Below are 17229 nucleotides of genomic sequence, written 5' to 3'. Positions count from 1 at the left end.
ACTCTTACCTGGAGCGTGAGGGACACGGTCACTGCACTATGTAACTAACTCTGAGGAGATCAGGCATGGCCACCGTGAGGCCGGTGAAGGTGCTGCAGGGGTGATGACAGGCGCGGGCATTACCTGGCGATTGAGGAGACAGTGCACCCAGGAAGATGAAGGCTCCCTGCAGGCTGTTGACGATGATGACTGCTGGGCCGACTTGGAGGAGACCAAAGCTCCATGTGCAGCCCAGAACAAAGAGCTGGGCGATGGCTTTAAAGGTCAGTAACCTGGATAAAGGCAGATGGAGAGATCCTGTTATAATAAACCTCTGGAGAGCAACTGGGTCAGGAGGATATAGGCAGAGTGGGGTGGAGCTACCGGCCCCTGCTTTCCTGTGTGGGACAGGGTTACTGTGAATGACAACATACTGGGAATTCGTTCCCATGGATCCTAGATATGCTGTTACCCTCCTGCAATCCCTCACTCCCTCTGCATGCGAAGGACCTTAACTCTGCCCCTCCAGTGACGCGGAGATGGGAGTGCGGCATTATCATTGCAGGTGAGAGGTTTCTCCGCAGCTGCGGGGTTACTCCTTCATAAATTCAACTGTAAGGATTTTGACATCCACGTGCAGAGATGGGAGTGTTGCGTTATCATTGGAGGTGAGAGGGTCTGCCCTGGGTGTACGCCACAGCCCCGTGCCCCCTGAGCTCATGTAGGGGTCTCACAGCAGGAGGATGTGTAGATGGATACTCCAGAAAATATCTATGCCTTCCACTGGGGATGTGTGAGCTGTAGCTCACGAAAACTTATGCTCAAATAAATTTGTTGGTCTCAAAGGTGCCACAAGTACTCCTTTTCTTTTTTCTAGTGGTGAGTGTCCATTTGTGTGTAGCACCCCAAGCTGGGAAAGGCTAGTCTGACCCCCAATGTTCCCAAGTGACGTCACTGTCCCCACACGGGATGTGGCACTGGAGCCGCCAGTTTCCTCACTCACAAGGTGTGTCTTTCCCTATTGCTAGGAAGCAACTCGCCCTTTCGACTCCCTCCTGAACAGCAGCCCCCTCCGGGCCGGTGCCAGTGAGGGAGAGGTGGCATCGGCTGTGACGCTCCTGATGCAGGCCGTGAAAAAGGCCATGCTGGCCACTGAGCTCCAGTCTCCAGAGATGAAGACTCAGAACGGGAGGACAGGATCTATAGGTGAAGGGGCCATCCGGCTCTCAGCTGCTGTGGGACAGAAGATTATACAGTGCATTCAATACAGATACAGAACAGCACTGCCCCCTGCCCCAGGAATTTTAATCCAGCCCAGCCAGTGCCCTGAGGTGTATCAGAAAATGCCTGAGGTTTTCAATGCAGTACTTGCAGTCTGCCCCTAGGATCAGCTATGCTGAGCCAGGCACTTCTCCCCCCATTCTGCCCCCACCCCAAACGCCACTCCACCAGCTGGGTGAGTGCAGAGGGGATGCAGAACCCCCAGGGAGATACAGCCAGCATGTGGGGAGAGGATACGGGGAGATGGACCAAGGGCAGGCAGAGAGGGGGAGCCCCAGACCATCCCCTTCCCCAACAGGGAAGAACCCCGAAGACCTTCACACCCCAGGCAGAGTGGGAGAGGGGTAAGGATCTGGGCGAGAATGGACAGATTCCTGGGGAAGTGGTTTCACAGTGGGAAGCTCTGTCACTTCCTCTCCCCCCTCCCTCCCACCAGGTACTGAGACTCGCATGTCACTGGGAACTGCAGTGCAGACAGCGGGACCTCAGGCTGAGAGCTCAGGAGGAGACGATGGACATTCCTTGTGATACAGTCACCATGGCAACCACACAAGGTACCATCCAGGGGATGGAGATGCCCAGGGACCAAACTGCAGCACAGAGTGATTCCCAGGCACCCAACCCCCGTCCTGTTCTATCCTTGCTCTGTCCCCATGGATCCCCAGGCCAGGAGCCTCGTCTCTGGCTCCAGCACTAGTGGGGACCTTGCTGACTGTGCCAGTGGTTCTCAGGCTGTTGACCATGGGACTGCGCAGACACCTTCATTTCTGCTTGTCTCACAGAGGTGGGGGCTCCGAGGGGAGACAGCTCAGCAGAGGGCCTCTGTGGTATGAAGTGGGTGTCTCATAGAGTTTAAGGCCAGAAGGAACCATTGGATCATCTGGTCTTACCTTCTGCATAGAACTGGCCCCGTGAATTGAGCCCAAAAACTTGTGCTTGTCTAAATTGCCTGGTGCCTTCCAGAAGGGCAGTCGGTCTGGATTTGAAGACAGCATGGGGTGGAGAATCCACTGCTTCCCTTGGGAGTTTGTTCCAATGGTTAACTGCTCTCGCTGTGGTGTCTGATATCCAGTTTCATTTTGTCTGGCTTCAGCTTCCAGATGGTGGTTCTTCTTCTGCCCCCCACAGACACAAGAACAGACTTCTCTCACCCGACCTCTCCAGGGGCCCCAAATTCCAGCTACATGGAGACAAACCACCACCAAACAGCTCACCAAGTCCCTCTAGCTCCAACCATAGGCTCTGCAGCTATGCTCTCTGAAATTCCCCTGTTAGCTGCACCTGGCTGGCTCTTTCTTCAACTTCAGCATCCTTATGTCCAGAACGAGGTATCATCTCCTGTTCCAACAGGTTTCACGGCTGTTGCTTGTATTACTTATTCCACCCCAGACTCCATCATTAACAAGACATTTCTCAGTGAGGGGAATCTACCAGCTGGTGAGAAGCTGAGGAATGTTCAGCTGAACTCCAGGGTGGTGAGTGGGGCCATCGGAGATGGGAGACCCCTTCACCTCTCCAAACCTGTGAACTTGACCCTGCACCATAGAGAGGTGTGGGGATCCCTCACTTTGCTCCCTGTCTGGGACTCATCTGCTGAGCCTTTGATTTGTGCTGCCTTTCTGGGCTCCCACTGTGTCTGAGAAGTGGAGAGACCTCCTTATTCCTGATGCACTGGAGCTGTTTTACTGGGGGAGGTTACGATGGTTTGCACCGTGTCACACTGGGTTATGATTCATCATGGAAAGTGCTCCAGGGTAACAGCTCTCCCTGGATCACCCCTGATCCAAACTAATGAGAAAGCAGCTTCCTATAGCTTATGGGTTTCAGGGAATCAGCATGAAACAGTGCTTTCTTTGATACAGAAATCAGCTTGCGGGGGAGTTGTACCACTGTCCCATGCTGGATGGAAGGAGAAAGGCTTGGCCATGTGCCACATGCCCTGTAGTCTGCTAGCTAACAAGGGATCTCAGGTAGCAGGGCCTTTGCTTTTAGAGCTCTGGGATCGGAGTTCTCTCTCCACTGTCATCATGAAATGATCCATGGGCACTGGGTGCTGCATGGGGAGAGCCGTGGGGAACTGCTCTGCACACAAACAGCACTCACACCACCTGCAGCTGTGACCATCTCTCCAGCTTCGCTCTCCTTTTGGGTCCCACAACAGTGCAGGTATCTCACTCTCAGACTCAGATCAAAGGGCTGGACCCTGAGCCATTGGTGGCTTTGCTGGGGTAACATCTGAGTAGGAACCTCAGGATCTCAGGGCTGAGGGGGCTGGGCTGGGCTCACTGGTGATTCTCCCTTTGCTGTGTTACAGGAGAATTCCCCACTGACCATCGTCTCCTATGTGGGACTGACCCTCTCCCTGCTGTGCCTCCTCCTCACCATCCTCACCTTCTTCATGTGCCGCTCCATCCACAACGTCATGTGGCAAAGCTCTGACCTTGTCTCAGTGGGTCCTGTGCTTCCTGGCAGATTACGCTAGCCTCAGAGCTCATGTGACCCTCTACATAGCCCTTCTCCCTCTAGAGGCAAGGGTCATAGCCTACTGAGCCATTTGCATCATAAGCCAACAAGGAAGGGGAGGAGAAGCTACACTCCCTCACACAGTCTCTGTCATCTCCCAGTCTCAGTGATTAGTCAGGGAAGGGACAGGGAAGCCTGGACCCACCCTCTACTCCAGGCTCCTGATAGTAGCAGCTCTTGGTAGCTGACTTTTTGGAAACAGGACAAGTACGATTCCCTCGGCCACTTCCCCACAGCAGCCCCCACTTCCTCAAGATCTACATCATGCTTACCTCAGGGCCTCCTTCCTTGTGCCTGATAGGGTTTGTACTGCTCCATTTCTCCAGCAGCGCGGCTTCCTCCTACAACTCCTGACACATGCGCCCCCACCTGACTAACTGGGAGGCTTTTAACTAGTTTCAGCCAGCCCCTGATTGGTTTCAGGTGTCCCAAACAACCTAGCTATCTTACCTGCTTTCTGGAAGGATCTTAATTGGCCCCAGGTGCCTTAATTGATCTGGAGCAACTGCCATTTGCTTACCCTGGTAACAGGGATTTGTTTAGCCTGGGCTAATATATCTTTCATAGAATCATAGAATCATAGAATATCAGCATTGGAAGGGACCTCAGGAGGTCATCTAGTCCAACCCCCTGCTCAAAGCAGGACCAATCCCCAATTAAATCATCCCAGCCAGGGCTTTGTCAAGCCTGACCTTAAAAACTTCTAAGGAAGGAGATTCTACCACCTCCCTAGGTAACGCATTCCAGTGTTTCACCACCCTCCTAGTGAAAAAGTTTTTCCTAATATCCAACCTAAACCTCCCCCACTGCAACTTGAGACCATTACTCCTTGTCCTGTCATCTTCTACCACTGAGAATAGTCTAGAGCCATCCTCTTTGGAACCACCTCTCAGGTAGTTGAAAGCACTTATCAAATCCCCCCTCATTCTTCTCTTCTGCAGACTAAACAATCCCAGTTCCCTCAGCCTCTCCTCATAAGTCATGTGTTCCAGACCCCTAATCATTTTTGTTGCCCTTCGCTGGATTCTCTCCAATTTATCCACATCCTTCTTGTAGTGTGGGGCCCAAAACTGGACACCAGATGAGGCCTCACCAATGTAGAATAGAGGGGAACGATCACGTCCCTCGATCTGCTCGCTATGCCCCTACTTATACATCCCAAAATGCCATTGGCCTTCTTGGCAACAAGGGCACACTGCTGACTCATATCCAGCTTCTCGTCCACTGTCACCCCTAGGTCCTTTTCCGCAGAACTGCTGCCTAGCCATTCGGTCCCTAGTCTGTAGCTGTGCATTGGGTTCTTCTGTCCTAAGTGCAGGACCCTGCACTTATCCTTATTGAACCTCATCAGGTTTCTTTTGGCCCAATCCTCCAATTTGTCTAGGTCCCTCTGTATCCTATCTCTGCCCTCCAACGTATCTACCACTCCTCCCAGTTTAGCATCATCCGCAAATTTGCTAAGAGTGCAATCCACACCATCCTCCAGATCATTTATGAAGATATTGAACAAAACTGGCCCCAGGACCGACCCCTGGGGCACTCCACTTGACACCGGCTGCCAACTAGACATGGAGCCATTGATCACTACCCGTTGAGCCCGACAATCCAGCCAACTTTCTACCCACCTTATAGTACATTCATCCAGCCCATACTTCTTTAACTTGCTGACAAGAATACTGTGGGAGACTGTGTCAAAAGCTTTGCTAAAGTCAAGAAACAATACATCCACTGCTTTCCCTTCATCCACAGAATCAGTAATCTCATCATAGAAGGCGATTAGATTAGTCAGGCATGACCTTCCCTTGGTGAATCCATGCTGACTGTTCCTGATCACTTTCCTCTCGTGTAAGTGCTTCAGGATTGATTCCTTGAGGACCTGCTCCATGATTTTTCCAGGGACTGAGGTGAGGCTGACTGGCCTGTAGTTCCCAGGATCCTCCTTCTTCCCTTTTTTAAAGATTGGCACTACATTAGCCTTTTTCCAGTCATCTGGGACTTCCCCCGTTCGCCACAAGTTTTCAAAGATAATGGCCAATGGCTCTGCAATCACATCCGCCAATTCCTTTAGCACTCTCGGATGCAACTCGTCCGGCCCCATGGACATGTGCACGTCCAGCTTTTCTAAATAGTCCCTAACCACCTCTTTCTCCACAGAGGGCTGGCCATCTACTCCCCATGTTGCGATGCCCAGCGCAGCAGTCTGGGAGCTGTCCTTGTTAGTGAAGACAGAGGCAAAAAAAGCATTGAGCACATTAGCTTTTTCCACATCCTCTGTCCCTAGGTTGCCTCCCTCATTCAGTAAGGGGCCCACACTTTCCTTGGCTTTCTTCTTGTTGCCAACATACCTGAAGAAACCCTTCTTGTTACTCTTGACATCTCTTGCTAGCTGCAGCTCCAGGTGCGATTTGGCCCTCCTGATTTCATTCCTATATGCCCGAGCAATATTTTTATACTCTTCCCTGGTCATATGTCCAACCTTCCACTTCTTGTAAGCTTCTTTTTTATGTTTAAGATCCGCTAGGATTTCACCATTAAGCCAAGCTGGGTTGCCTGCCATATTTACTATTCTTTCCGCTCATCGGGATGGTTTGTCCCTGTAACCTCAACAAGGATTCCTTGAAATACAGCCAGCTCTCCTGGACTCCTTTCCCCTTCATGTTAGTCCCCCAGGGGATCTTACCCATCTGCTCCCTGAGGGAGTCAAAGTCTGCTTTCCTGAAGTCCAGGGTCCGTATCCTGCTGCTTACCTTTCTTCCCTGTGTCAGGATCCTGAACTCGACCAACTCATGGTCACTGCCTCCCAGATTCCCATCCACTTTTGCTTCCCCCACTAATTCTTCCCTGTTTGTGAGCAGGAGGTCAAGAAAAGCTCCCCCCTAGTTGGCTCGTCTAGCACTTGCACCAGGAAATTGTCCCCTACGCTTTCCAAAAACTTCCTGGATTGTCTATGCACCGCTGTATTGCTCTCCCAGCAAATATCAGGAAAATTAAAGTCACCCATGAGAACCAGGGCGTGCGATCTAGTAGCTTCTGCGAGTTGCCGGAAGAAAGCCTCATCCACCTCATCCCCCTGATCCGGTGGTCTATAGCAGACTTCCCACCACTACGTCACTCTTGTTGCTCACACTTCTAAACTTAATCCAGAGACACTCAGGTTTTTCTGCAGTTTCGTACCGGAGCTCTAAGCAGTCATACTGCTCCCTTACATACAGTGCTACTCCCCCACCTTTTCTGCCCTGCCTGTCCTTCCTGAACAGTTTATAACCATCCATGACAGTACTCCAGTCATGTGAGTTATCCCACCAAGTCTCTGTTATTCCAATCACGTCATAATTCCCTGACATCACCAGGACCTCCAGTTCTCCCTGCTTGTTTCCAAGGCTTTGTGCATTCGTATATAAGCACTTGAGAGAACCTGCTGATCGCCCCTCATTCTCAGTATGAGGCAGGAGCCCTCCCCTCACAGACGTTCCTGCCTGTGCTTCCTCCCGGTATCCCGTTTTCCCACTTACCTCAGGGCTTTGGTCTCCTTCCCCCGGTGAACCTTTAAAGCCCTCCTTACTAGATTAGCCAGCCTGCTTGCAAAGATGCTCTTCCCTCTCTTCGTAAGATGGAGCCCGTCTCTGCCCAGCACTCCTCCTTCATGGAACACAATCCCATGGTCAAAGAATCCAAAGCCTTCTCTCCGACACCACCTGCGTAGCCATTCTTTCTCCCACTACTTTCCTATAGCCAGCTGGCCTTGCCCCATCACAGTCAGCACTTCTCTCCACCTGCAGCTCTGCCTCTTCCTGGCCTACCTGCTCTTCCTCACCGTGGTGACCCGCACCAGCAGTCGTGTATGGCCTGATTCTCCCCTGCTCTGTTTCTACACTCACAACAGAGCTGGGGTGTGTGGCTTTGAACCCCTTTGTGCTCCCTGGATTCTGGCTGTGCAGGATAGAGAGGGGATTCCCCAGGGGGATGTTTCCACCCCCTGTTAAGCCCCTTCAAACTGGGCACAGTAGCCTCAGTCTCCCCATCCCCAGGAGTTTGGCCAAATCTCTGCCTATGTCACAGGAGAGGAATTGAGGCATAGGGAGACTAAATGATTTGTCCACTATTACCCAGGGAATTTGTGGCAGGGCTGGAAACAGAACCAGGATGCCCTGAGCCCTGCTCCCCTGCTCTAACCACTAATCTCTGCTCCCTTCCTATATCAGCAATGTGCAGCCACAGGACCCTCAATAGACTGAGGAACCTGCCGTCTCTAAGTCACAGAGCACGATAACTGGAGAGCTGTGCTAACAAGAATCCCAGTCTGACCCCCTGGCAGGTCTCCCCCATACTCAGCATTTCCCTTCCCCACTGCAGTGTTCCTGGGTTCTCTGTCTCCCCCTGGTGGCATGTGCTGTCATTGCTGACTTCCTACACTACCTCTTCCTTGCCTGCTTCACCTGGATGTTCCTGGAGGGGCTGCACCTCTTCCTCACCGTCGGGAACCTGAAGGTCATGAATTACACCAGTGCCAGCTGGTTCAAGAAGAGATTCATGTACCCGTTCGGCTATGGATTCCCAGCCTGGTGGCTATTTCTGCAGCATTCAACCCAGATGGCTACGGAACTCCCTGACAGTAAATGCACACCCTCCCCAGTGACACTAAGCTGCCCCGAGTGCTATAGATGAGTTGTCCAACTTGCCATACATCTACAGACCTCACCCCACTAATGATCCTAACTGGACTCCTAGGTCCCAGGCTGGGTTTGTGGTGCTGGTGGATAGGAAACCAACAACTTTCTTCCTGTGTACAAAGCCCTTAGGATCCCCTCTCCCTTCTTCCTCCTCTAACAGGAGGAACTTCCACTAAAAAGGGTTTGCCTTCTTCTAGACACTCCAGGCGATATCCTCGGATGGTGTAAATCAGGTAGTTCCCCTACTTTCAATGCAGCAAAGCCGATTTACATCAGCTGAGTCTCTGGCTCTTCATCAATACTGCATGCATCTGCCAGAGAGAGAGAGAGTAATCTGCATACTCTGTTGGCACCAGCAGGCCAGACTTGCTCACATCTCTGTCTCTCTAATCTCTCTCTATCCCCCCAGGTTCTTATTCCACACCCATCACCATGGTATCTGAGCTCTGAGTGTTTACACCTGTGTAAATCAGGATTAACTCCATGGATTCTTATGGAGTGTCTCTGGATTTACACTGGTATAACTGGGGCCCACACCTGGCTCTGGGACCGTGTTCAATGTTTTCAGTCTAATCCATTTTTTGTTTCAGGACACAATCCCCATGTGACATTGCACCCCATAATGCTTTATAGAAATATGCTTATGAATGTATATACGACATAACTGGAATATGGTTTTTGCTACATATGCCATGTAACATATCTTTGCAAAGTCTATGTTCTACTGAATGTATTCTTCCTATTCGTATGCATGTATCATTTTTATATATGAAGTTATGAGCGTTGGCTCTATGCTTGTATTTAAAGTGTTTGCTGTAGGAAACACATAAAACAGATGTGGTCAACATAGTGTGAAGTGGTTATTCAAGTAATTAGGAGTACTTAACTAACAATGAACATTGAAAGATGCCAATCCACAGCTGAGCTTTCCTGGGAACGTTCAAACTAACATGTAGTCAATAGTGTCGGCCTGTAAAGAACTGAGTCATGCATGGACATGTGACTTGCCCATGTGACTCCAAAACTCCATCTTGTAGCTAAAAGAAAAGGAGTACTTGTGGCACCTTAGAGACTAACAAATTTATCTGAGCATAAGCTTTCATGAGCTACAGCTCACTTCCTCGGATGCATTCAGTGGATTTTCTTTTTGCGAATACAGACTAACATGGCTGCTACTCTGAAACCTGTCATCTTGTAGCTGTGATTCTGCATAGTAAAACACAAGGGGTTTCCACCCATAAGCAAGACTATGTAAGACCCTTGGAAACACCTCCATTTTGTCTTCATCTGGCTCAAGAGATAGCTTCCCCACCCCAAAGAGATGCCTGAAAGAAACTGGAACAAAGGACAGTAACTACAGGGGTGTGAGTGATTGCTGGACCCAGACTAGGAAGGAGTCTAGTCTGTCAAAGAAGCTTACTGGAACATCTCTGAGGATGAGATTTACCTGCATTTAGTTTCCTACTGTATTAGGCTTATACTTGTGTGTTTTTGTTTTGTTTTACTTGGTAATTCACTTTGTTCTGTCTGTCATTACTTGGAACCACTTAATCCTACTTTTTATATTTAATATAATCACTTTTTACTTATTAATTAACCCAGAGTATGTATTAATACTTGGGAGGGCAAACAGCTGTGCATCTCTCTCTATCAGTGTTATAGCAGGCGAACAATTTATGAGTTTACCCTGTATAAGCTTTGTATGGAGTAAAACAGATTTATTTGGGGGTTGGATCCCATTGGGAACTGGGTATCTGGGTGTTGGAGACAGGAGCACTTCTTAAGCTGTTTTCAGTAAAGCCTGCAGCTTTTGGGGGACGTGGTTTGGACCTGGGTCTGTGTTTGTAGCAGGCTAGTGTGTCTGGCACAACCAGGCAAGGTACTGAAGTCCCAAGATGCCAGGGAAAACACGCTCAGAGGTAGTCACAGCACATCAGGTGGTGGTTCCCAAAGGGGTTTCTGTGACCCAACCCGTCACACCCCATCTCTACTCCAGTGGCTGAAAAGGGGTAATATACTCATATTAATGTCACTGAGCTGGGATAATGCACTTCTTCTTCCTCCCTGCCTGTAGCTGCTGGCTCAGCCTGTAGAGAGCCTTTCGTTGGAGCTTCCTGGGTCCAGCCTGTGTCATAATCCTGGTGGGTACCTCACAGAACCACAGGGCCCCATTCTCCTCTCACCTCTCCAACCCCACTGATTTCAGAGGAGCCAGGAGGAGAACATGGCCCATAAAACTGTATGTATGGCTGTATCCCCAGGCCAGAGCCTTTACTCGGGCACAGCTGCCACAGAAACCAGTGGGAGCTTACCTTCAGGACAGCAAGAGTTTGGTCTAGTCCAGTTACTGACCCAAGGAATGAGGAAGGGAGGGGCTGCACCATGCAGTGTTTGGTGGGGGAAAGGATCTACATTGAGTGGAGTGAAGATGACAAAGTTCATGCGGTTTCTTCCCAGAGCCCGGGATGGGGAGATTAGTTGCAGCCTGAAAGTGGCAGGGAAGAGCCTAAAGACAGGCGCTGGAAACTCTGACTCAGATCCTGCTCTCAGTTACGCTGGTGTAAACTTAGCCTGCTGGAGTCACTTCATTTTTAACTCTAAGCAGAATCTGGCCTCTGTGATCCCATTGATCCATCTCAGCCCTGGCTGTGCCATCAGCTCCGTGCATGGGGAGGGACCGAGAGCTGCCAGAGGATATTACAGAAGAGGGGATCAACGGTCCCTGGTTCTGCAGTGTTCAGATCTGTCCCCTGGGATCATTCTCTGCCTCAGCTCGAGTCATTGGCCCCGGATGAAACGTTTCACAAGAAATATTTTCAGCTGTTTCCACAGATAAATGTGACGTTCTTTGCCCCGACCCTGTGGATCTTGAGAAACAGACTCTCCTCCCTCGGCGCAGATGTGTCCACTCTCAGAGACTATAGTTGAGAAGGCAACAAAGCAACCCTGGAGGGTCAAATGCCTTGGTTTGGAAGGACCTTGGCATGCGGAGGGTGTTAGGGATTACAGGAGGGGAACAGCATATCTAAGATCCATGGAAACGAATTCCCACTGTGTTCTCATTGACAGTAAACAATTGTGAGCTCTTTGGGACAGGGATTGTCTCTGACTGTGTGTATGTACAGCACCACGCACAGTGGGACTGTACGTGCCCAGATCACATAAATAAATATGGCGAACAGAAGTGGGCTGACACCGTCACTGCTCTCAGTTTGAAGAAGTTTCTAACGGAACGATGACATCAGCGAATTTCGTAGTGCTGCGGGGTCAGCACGGTTTGAAACAAATGTCCTTAAAAAAAAAAAAGATAGAAGAGCATTTAGTGGTGCAGTGAGAGCGCTGGAGCTGAAACTTGGTTACAGGCCAGGTCCTTAGCTGGTGTAAACTCATGCATTTCCAAGGGTCCTTCGGGGCCTTGGGAAGCAGAAAATAGCCACGAAGCAGTGTGCTTCAGCCATGCCCTCAGCAGCCTCCACCCCACCAGTCACAAACCCCTTGCCAGTGGCTGGGAGCAGGGCTAATGGAGAGATTTTATGCCAGCTCTACAGCATCCAGGAAGGACTCCTGCCCAGGAGGGCTAATCACAGGGCCCTTTCTGCCCACTTTAAAGCCCCTTTACACTGCCAGGTTGGCATAAAGAGGCTTTAGAATTGGGCCTTAGGTTTCCAGGACAGGCAGAACCTGATAGCAAAACCTCAAACCAAAGAAGCAACCAAGGTCCATAAGCAGGTTATTTTATTATTTACACATTACAGTGAAACAGCAGAGCTAGCTCACACACACAGCACGCAAGTGCTCTGCAAATCGCCTCCCACCCTCCAACTCCCCCACATGTTGTGCTTTCCCTAAGAAATAACTGCTCTCTGACCTGGGATCTGGCCCTTTAAATCTGGGAGACACACGCAGCTAAAACCCTAGGGTGGACTTTGAATTCAGTAGGAGTTTTGGATTTGGATTAGAGAGAGGATTTTGTCCAATCCCGCTTCCCCTTCCAGGTTTTGTATGTAGTTGGGATGAAGAACGGCAACTGCCCCGCTGGCACAGCAAAGCCGGCTGTACGATAAACATTGTTGGTTGGAGAGATGATTGTTTCATGGAGATGAAGTGGAGGGCTCTCCCCAACTCACCTGCCAGCAAAACAAATACACATTGAGTGCAAATCCCATGGGAAAACTCCAGTCAACTTCAATGGGATCAGGACTGGGTCCTCATTCAGGAATAGTGCAGAGTCTGCAAAATTCAGCCAGCCTCCACTGAAGTGACATCACGTGCAGGAAAATAACTAAACAAGTGAAGACAAAGCCCGCTCCCTTCCGCAACCCATGCACAGGTAAGCCATAAAGTAGCACTTAATAGAGGCTGCTCTAAATAAACCAGAAATGTGTACTTCCAGACAAAGGTTGTGATGTCTCGTGCTGGGACTGGAATAGGGAGATTTTTCCCAGCTATAAGTCTCCACTTTTCGCTCCAGAGAAAGCTTCTGAATCCTTTCCCAGTAGAGGTAACGGAGCCAGACGAAATTCCATCCAGTGCTAACTCTTCGTTGGCCTGGCCCATCTGCACTGGGAAGATTTCCACCCAGGTTTTGGTTTGCAAAATTCCCCAGTTGGATAATTACCTGAATTTGTATCCCAGCCCATTCCACAGCGAGTGATGCATGGAGCTTGCAAAGAAGCAAAGGGAAGGGAACGTGGAGGTGCGCAAGAAAAGAGGAGTTCTGTGCTGGGTTCTAGGAGACCTGGGATTCCCCCTTGATTTGGATGCAATTGAACCTCACTAAGACTCCCAATGCCGTTCTCAGATGGGTTAAAACAAGCATGTGTCACTCAGGGGATAAGGCATCTCAGCAGCTCTGACAGACCCAGATGGATGCGACTTTTGCATGTTGGTATTGGAATAGAATAGAGGATCTCTTACCACCTTGGTGCTGGTAGGGACAGTGGACACAGACGGACTAAACGTTTGAGTTGTGGGGCTGGGTTTTCTTGTGCCTTTCATCCATCTCCTGTACTCCTCTCTCACCTGGAGAATAAGGGACATGGTCACTACATCATGTAACTAACACCCTCAGAAAGGCCACTGCTAGTTCCGTGAAGTCACTGGGTGGCTGATGACGCGCCATGGGCGTTACCTGTCGATTGAGGAGACAGTGCACCAGGAAGATGAAGGCTCCCTGCAGGCTGTTGACAATGGTGAATAAATAGGCCATGACCATTTTTGCTGACTTTACCAGATTTAATCTGGTACTTTCCCAGGGTAGCTCCCCAGCCCACCTCTTCTGCCTGTGGCCCCGCCCACACTTCATCTGTTCTTTGAGTCTGGTTCTACGACCACCCTCCAGGAGCATCGGATGCGCATCTGACAACGACTCAGCTCCACTCTCATGTCCAGGCCACCTGGCCAGTGGCTTGGCATGAGCAACATCTAGGCGGGTAACTATAACAGCCTTTATGTAGAATCTGTGTGTGAATGTCTGTGTGTGAATGGATCTATATAGAAATTGCATATAGGAATATTTTGTTGTATTTACAATAAACGTGGCAATTTGCCTTGTCCCTCTTACAAGATCCTGTTGGTATAATTTTTATTAGTGTAACATACCAGCGTTTCTCAAACGGGGGTCCGCGAGGCCACTCCAGGGGGTCCGAAGACCCTGCTGACCGAGTCCTCCACCTCCCTCCCAGTGCCTTCGGCATGCCGGGGAACAGCTGTTCAGCAGCGTTCAGGAGGCACTGGGAGGGAGGGGAAGGAGTGGGCATGGGGGGCGCTCGGGGGAGGGGGCGGACACAGGGAAGAGGAGGAGCAGGGGTGGACGGGGGGCGGGAAGAGGTGGGGTGGGGCCTTAGGGGAATAGATGGAATGGGGGTGGGGCCTGGGGCTGAACAGGGGGGTTGGGGGTCTGCGAAAAATTTTAAATCAAAATGGGGGTCCTCAGGTTCCTAAAGTTTGAGAATTGCTGAGCTCTAGAATGAACGCATTGAGAGAAGCCAGGGGCTATGCCCAAGAGTCAGCAGGACATGTAGGGACATGCCTGTGAACAGGGGACTCCAAGTACCTTTCCATGCCCATGTGCTGTGATCTTCTCTTTGGGACAGAGGAAGTACAAGCCACATGGAAAAGGAAAGAAAAAGGCAGCTGCATCACCTCCATTTTGTCTTCAATCCTGCTTCTCACCTCTGGTGTAACTTCTCGACAAACTGAAGCTTTGAACAGAGGTCTGATAGACCCATTTAAGCTTTGGGTGTGTTCCAGAGGGACTTTACAAGCCAGCAAACTCACCATCGCTGCTAAGAACCTGATATATGGACCTTGAAGTCATATGTATCGGATTGCTTTGATCATTTAACAACTCTCTTCTCTTTCTTTTCTTTTCATTTATAACAAAAACCTTTAGTTTTAGATACTAAAGGATTGACTGGCAGCATGGAATGCAGTAAAGGGGGCTGTGTGATTTCTTTTTTTCAGCTTCTCAATAACCAGTGTTGGGGATCTGGAGCACAGATTGTGACTGGTTGGTGATTCTAACTCCAGTGTTAACCAGCAGTTTTGGGGAAATCTGCTCTCCTTTTTGCAGCCTTCCGTGACCTTGGCATTTTCAGTGTGGGCTACTCTAGGCACCTCAGATATACCCTGAGGTTCCTACTCAGCGGTCATTCAGAAAAAATTCCCACTGATTTTGTCCAAGTAAGGAGCTCAGAGTCCAGCCCTTTGATCTGAGCCCTTTGATCTGAGACACTGAGATACCTCCACTCCGGTGTGACCCATCAGCAGTGCGAAGCTGGAGAGATGGTCACAGCTGCAGATGGTGTGAGTGCTGTTCGTCTGGAGACTTTTGCAGCCATCCTCAGCCCAGGTGCCTTTCCCAGCGGTGAATTTCCAGTAAACGCAGCAAGCCTCTTCCTCCTCTTTCTTTGCCTGGAAACCAAAACACCATCCTCCTCCTCACTGGATCACGGGGAGAATACGGTTTCTTTTGTCACACATCTCTAAATAGACAGTAATAAACCTGAAGTCACCAACGGCTTCATGGCTCTCATTGTGCTGCACGTAACAGCCATTTGGGACTTCCCATTGAGAGTGGAAATACAAGCGAGATCCTCCAGCTCCAATAGCACAAGTCCCTGACCCCAGAGCTAAAGTGATAATTCCCTTAACGCTGGGCACTGTGGGGTCTATGACACACAATTGTGAAGTTTGATTTGAGCCGTTAAAAGGCATTCACACACCCACCCACAAATACCCACATGCACTCTAGCAAGTTCATTACTTTGTCAAAGACGGCACCATCTCATGCCGTTTCCCTGAACTCTTCTATCTATAGGGCAGAGGTCCCCAAACTGTGGGGTGCGCCCCCCTTTGGAGGGACATGACAGGTCCTGGGTCAGCCCCCATGGGGGGCAGAGAGGGAGCACCACCCAGCCCTCCCCACCCTGAGCTCTGCTCTGGTCCCACCAGTAGTCGCATCCCTGACTTCCAGCCCCATGTCTGGCACCGTCCCCAGCTTCAGCATGGCTCCATCCCAGCCCCAGCCTCTTGCAGCTCCATTCCCGGCCCAGGCTGGGGGAAGGGGCAGGGCTGGGAGTGGAGCCGCACCTCGCCATGGACTCAGCTGCTGGCCCCCACCGCAGCCTGGCTCCTGCTCCATTCCTGCTCCCAGCCTCAGCTCCCGGCCACGGCTCTGGCCCTGCTTCCAGACCCAGACCCACCACCAGCTGCAGTCCCAGCCTTGGCCCCCTTACCCCTGTCTGTGTCCTTTCCCCCTGCCCCCGAGCCATGGCCCTGCTCCCGGCCCTGGCTCAGGGGGAGGGCTGTGAATGGGGTCGGGGGGGGGTGCGACCCTCAAAACTTTGGGGACCACTGCTATAGGGAATTGCCTTCCATTTATTCCTGCTCTAAGGGGTGAGCCAGGCACAATTGTTATTCCTGAGCATTTTACATGATTAATCATAACCCAATCAGGCCTGGTGTGAAAGCTATGTAATGTCCTCCCCAGCGTCAGGACTGAAGAAGCTCCCTCTCTTTCTCAGATAACTGTTTCTCAGTCCGGAAAGGCAGCAGAACTCAAATGCCCTGCAGGAGACGCACCTTTCAAGTGACCAGCTGGAGTCCCGGGCACACAGCAAAGTAAAAGGATCTACACTCACCTGTCTATGGCGCAGGGTGAAATTCACAGGTTTGGAGAGGTACATGGGCCTCCCATCTCCGATAGCCCCACTCACCACCCTGGAATTCAGGTGAAAATTCCTCAATTTCTCATCAGCCATTAGATCTCCCTCATCAAGAAATGTCGTGTTAATGATGGAGTCCAGGGTGCAGTAAGAAATAAAAGCAACAGCCCAAAGATCTGAAAACATGAAATGATGCCTCATCATAGAGACAGGGACACTGAGACAAAGAAAGCGCAAGCCAGGTGCCAAAGGTCACAGCGAGTCTGGGGCAGAGCTGGGAAAAGAACCCAGGAGCCCTGGCTAGCATTTTGAGCTTTAACTACTAGAATATGTTGCCTCCTCCCTCTTCTTCCACAGAAGCACTTCTGCATTGGAAACATCTGGCGTGCCCGATGGGAGTGTGATTCCTAAAGTGCACTAATGTACATTAAAGCGCACTAGGGAACCTTTAGTGCACACTAGTAGGGTCTATATGGACCAATTAATGCACAGTTAGTTAGTGCTCTAAAGAAATCATACCCCCATACTGCACGTTATCCAGCTCGGTACACAGCCCTAGGTGAAAGGCACTGAGGTGAAGCCATAGTTTTTCTTGGTTAGGAGAGGCA

The 17229-nt window shown here is 50.5% G+C and overlaps 1 pseudogene; it reads left to right on the top strand.

Annotated features, from left to right (window-relative positions):
• Window positions 1-103: 103 nt before the first annotated feature.
• On the top strand, window positions 104-11381 carry LOC141975325 (putative adhesion G protein-coupled receptor E4P; annotated as a pseudogene).
• Window positions 11382-17229: the final 5848 nt, after the last annotated feature.

This window comes from Natator depressus, chromosome 20 (assembly GCF_965152275.1).
Source record: "Natator depressus isolate rNatDep1 chromosome 20, rNatDep2.hap1, whole genome shotgun sequence".
NCBI classification, from domain to species: domain Eukaryota; kingdom Metazoa; phylum Chordata; order Testudines; family Cheloniidae; genus Natator; species Natator depressus.
Note: the sequence above shows the minus strand (reverse complement) of the source record. Positions and strands in the feature narration are given on the sequence as shown.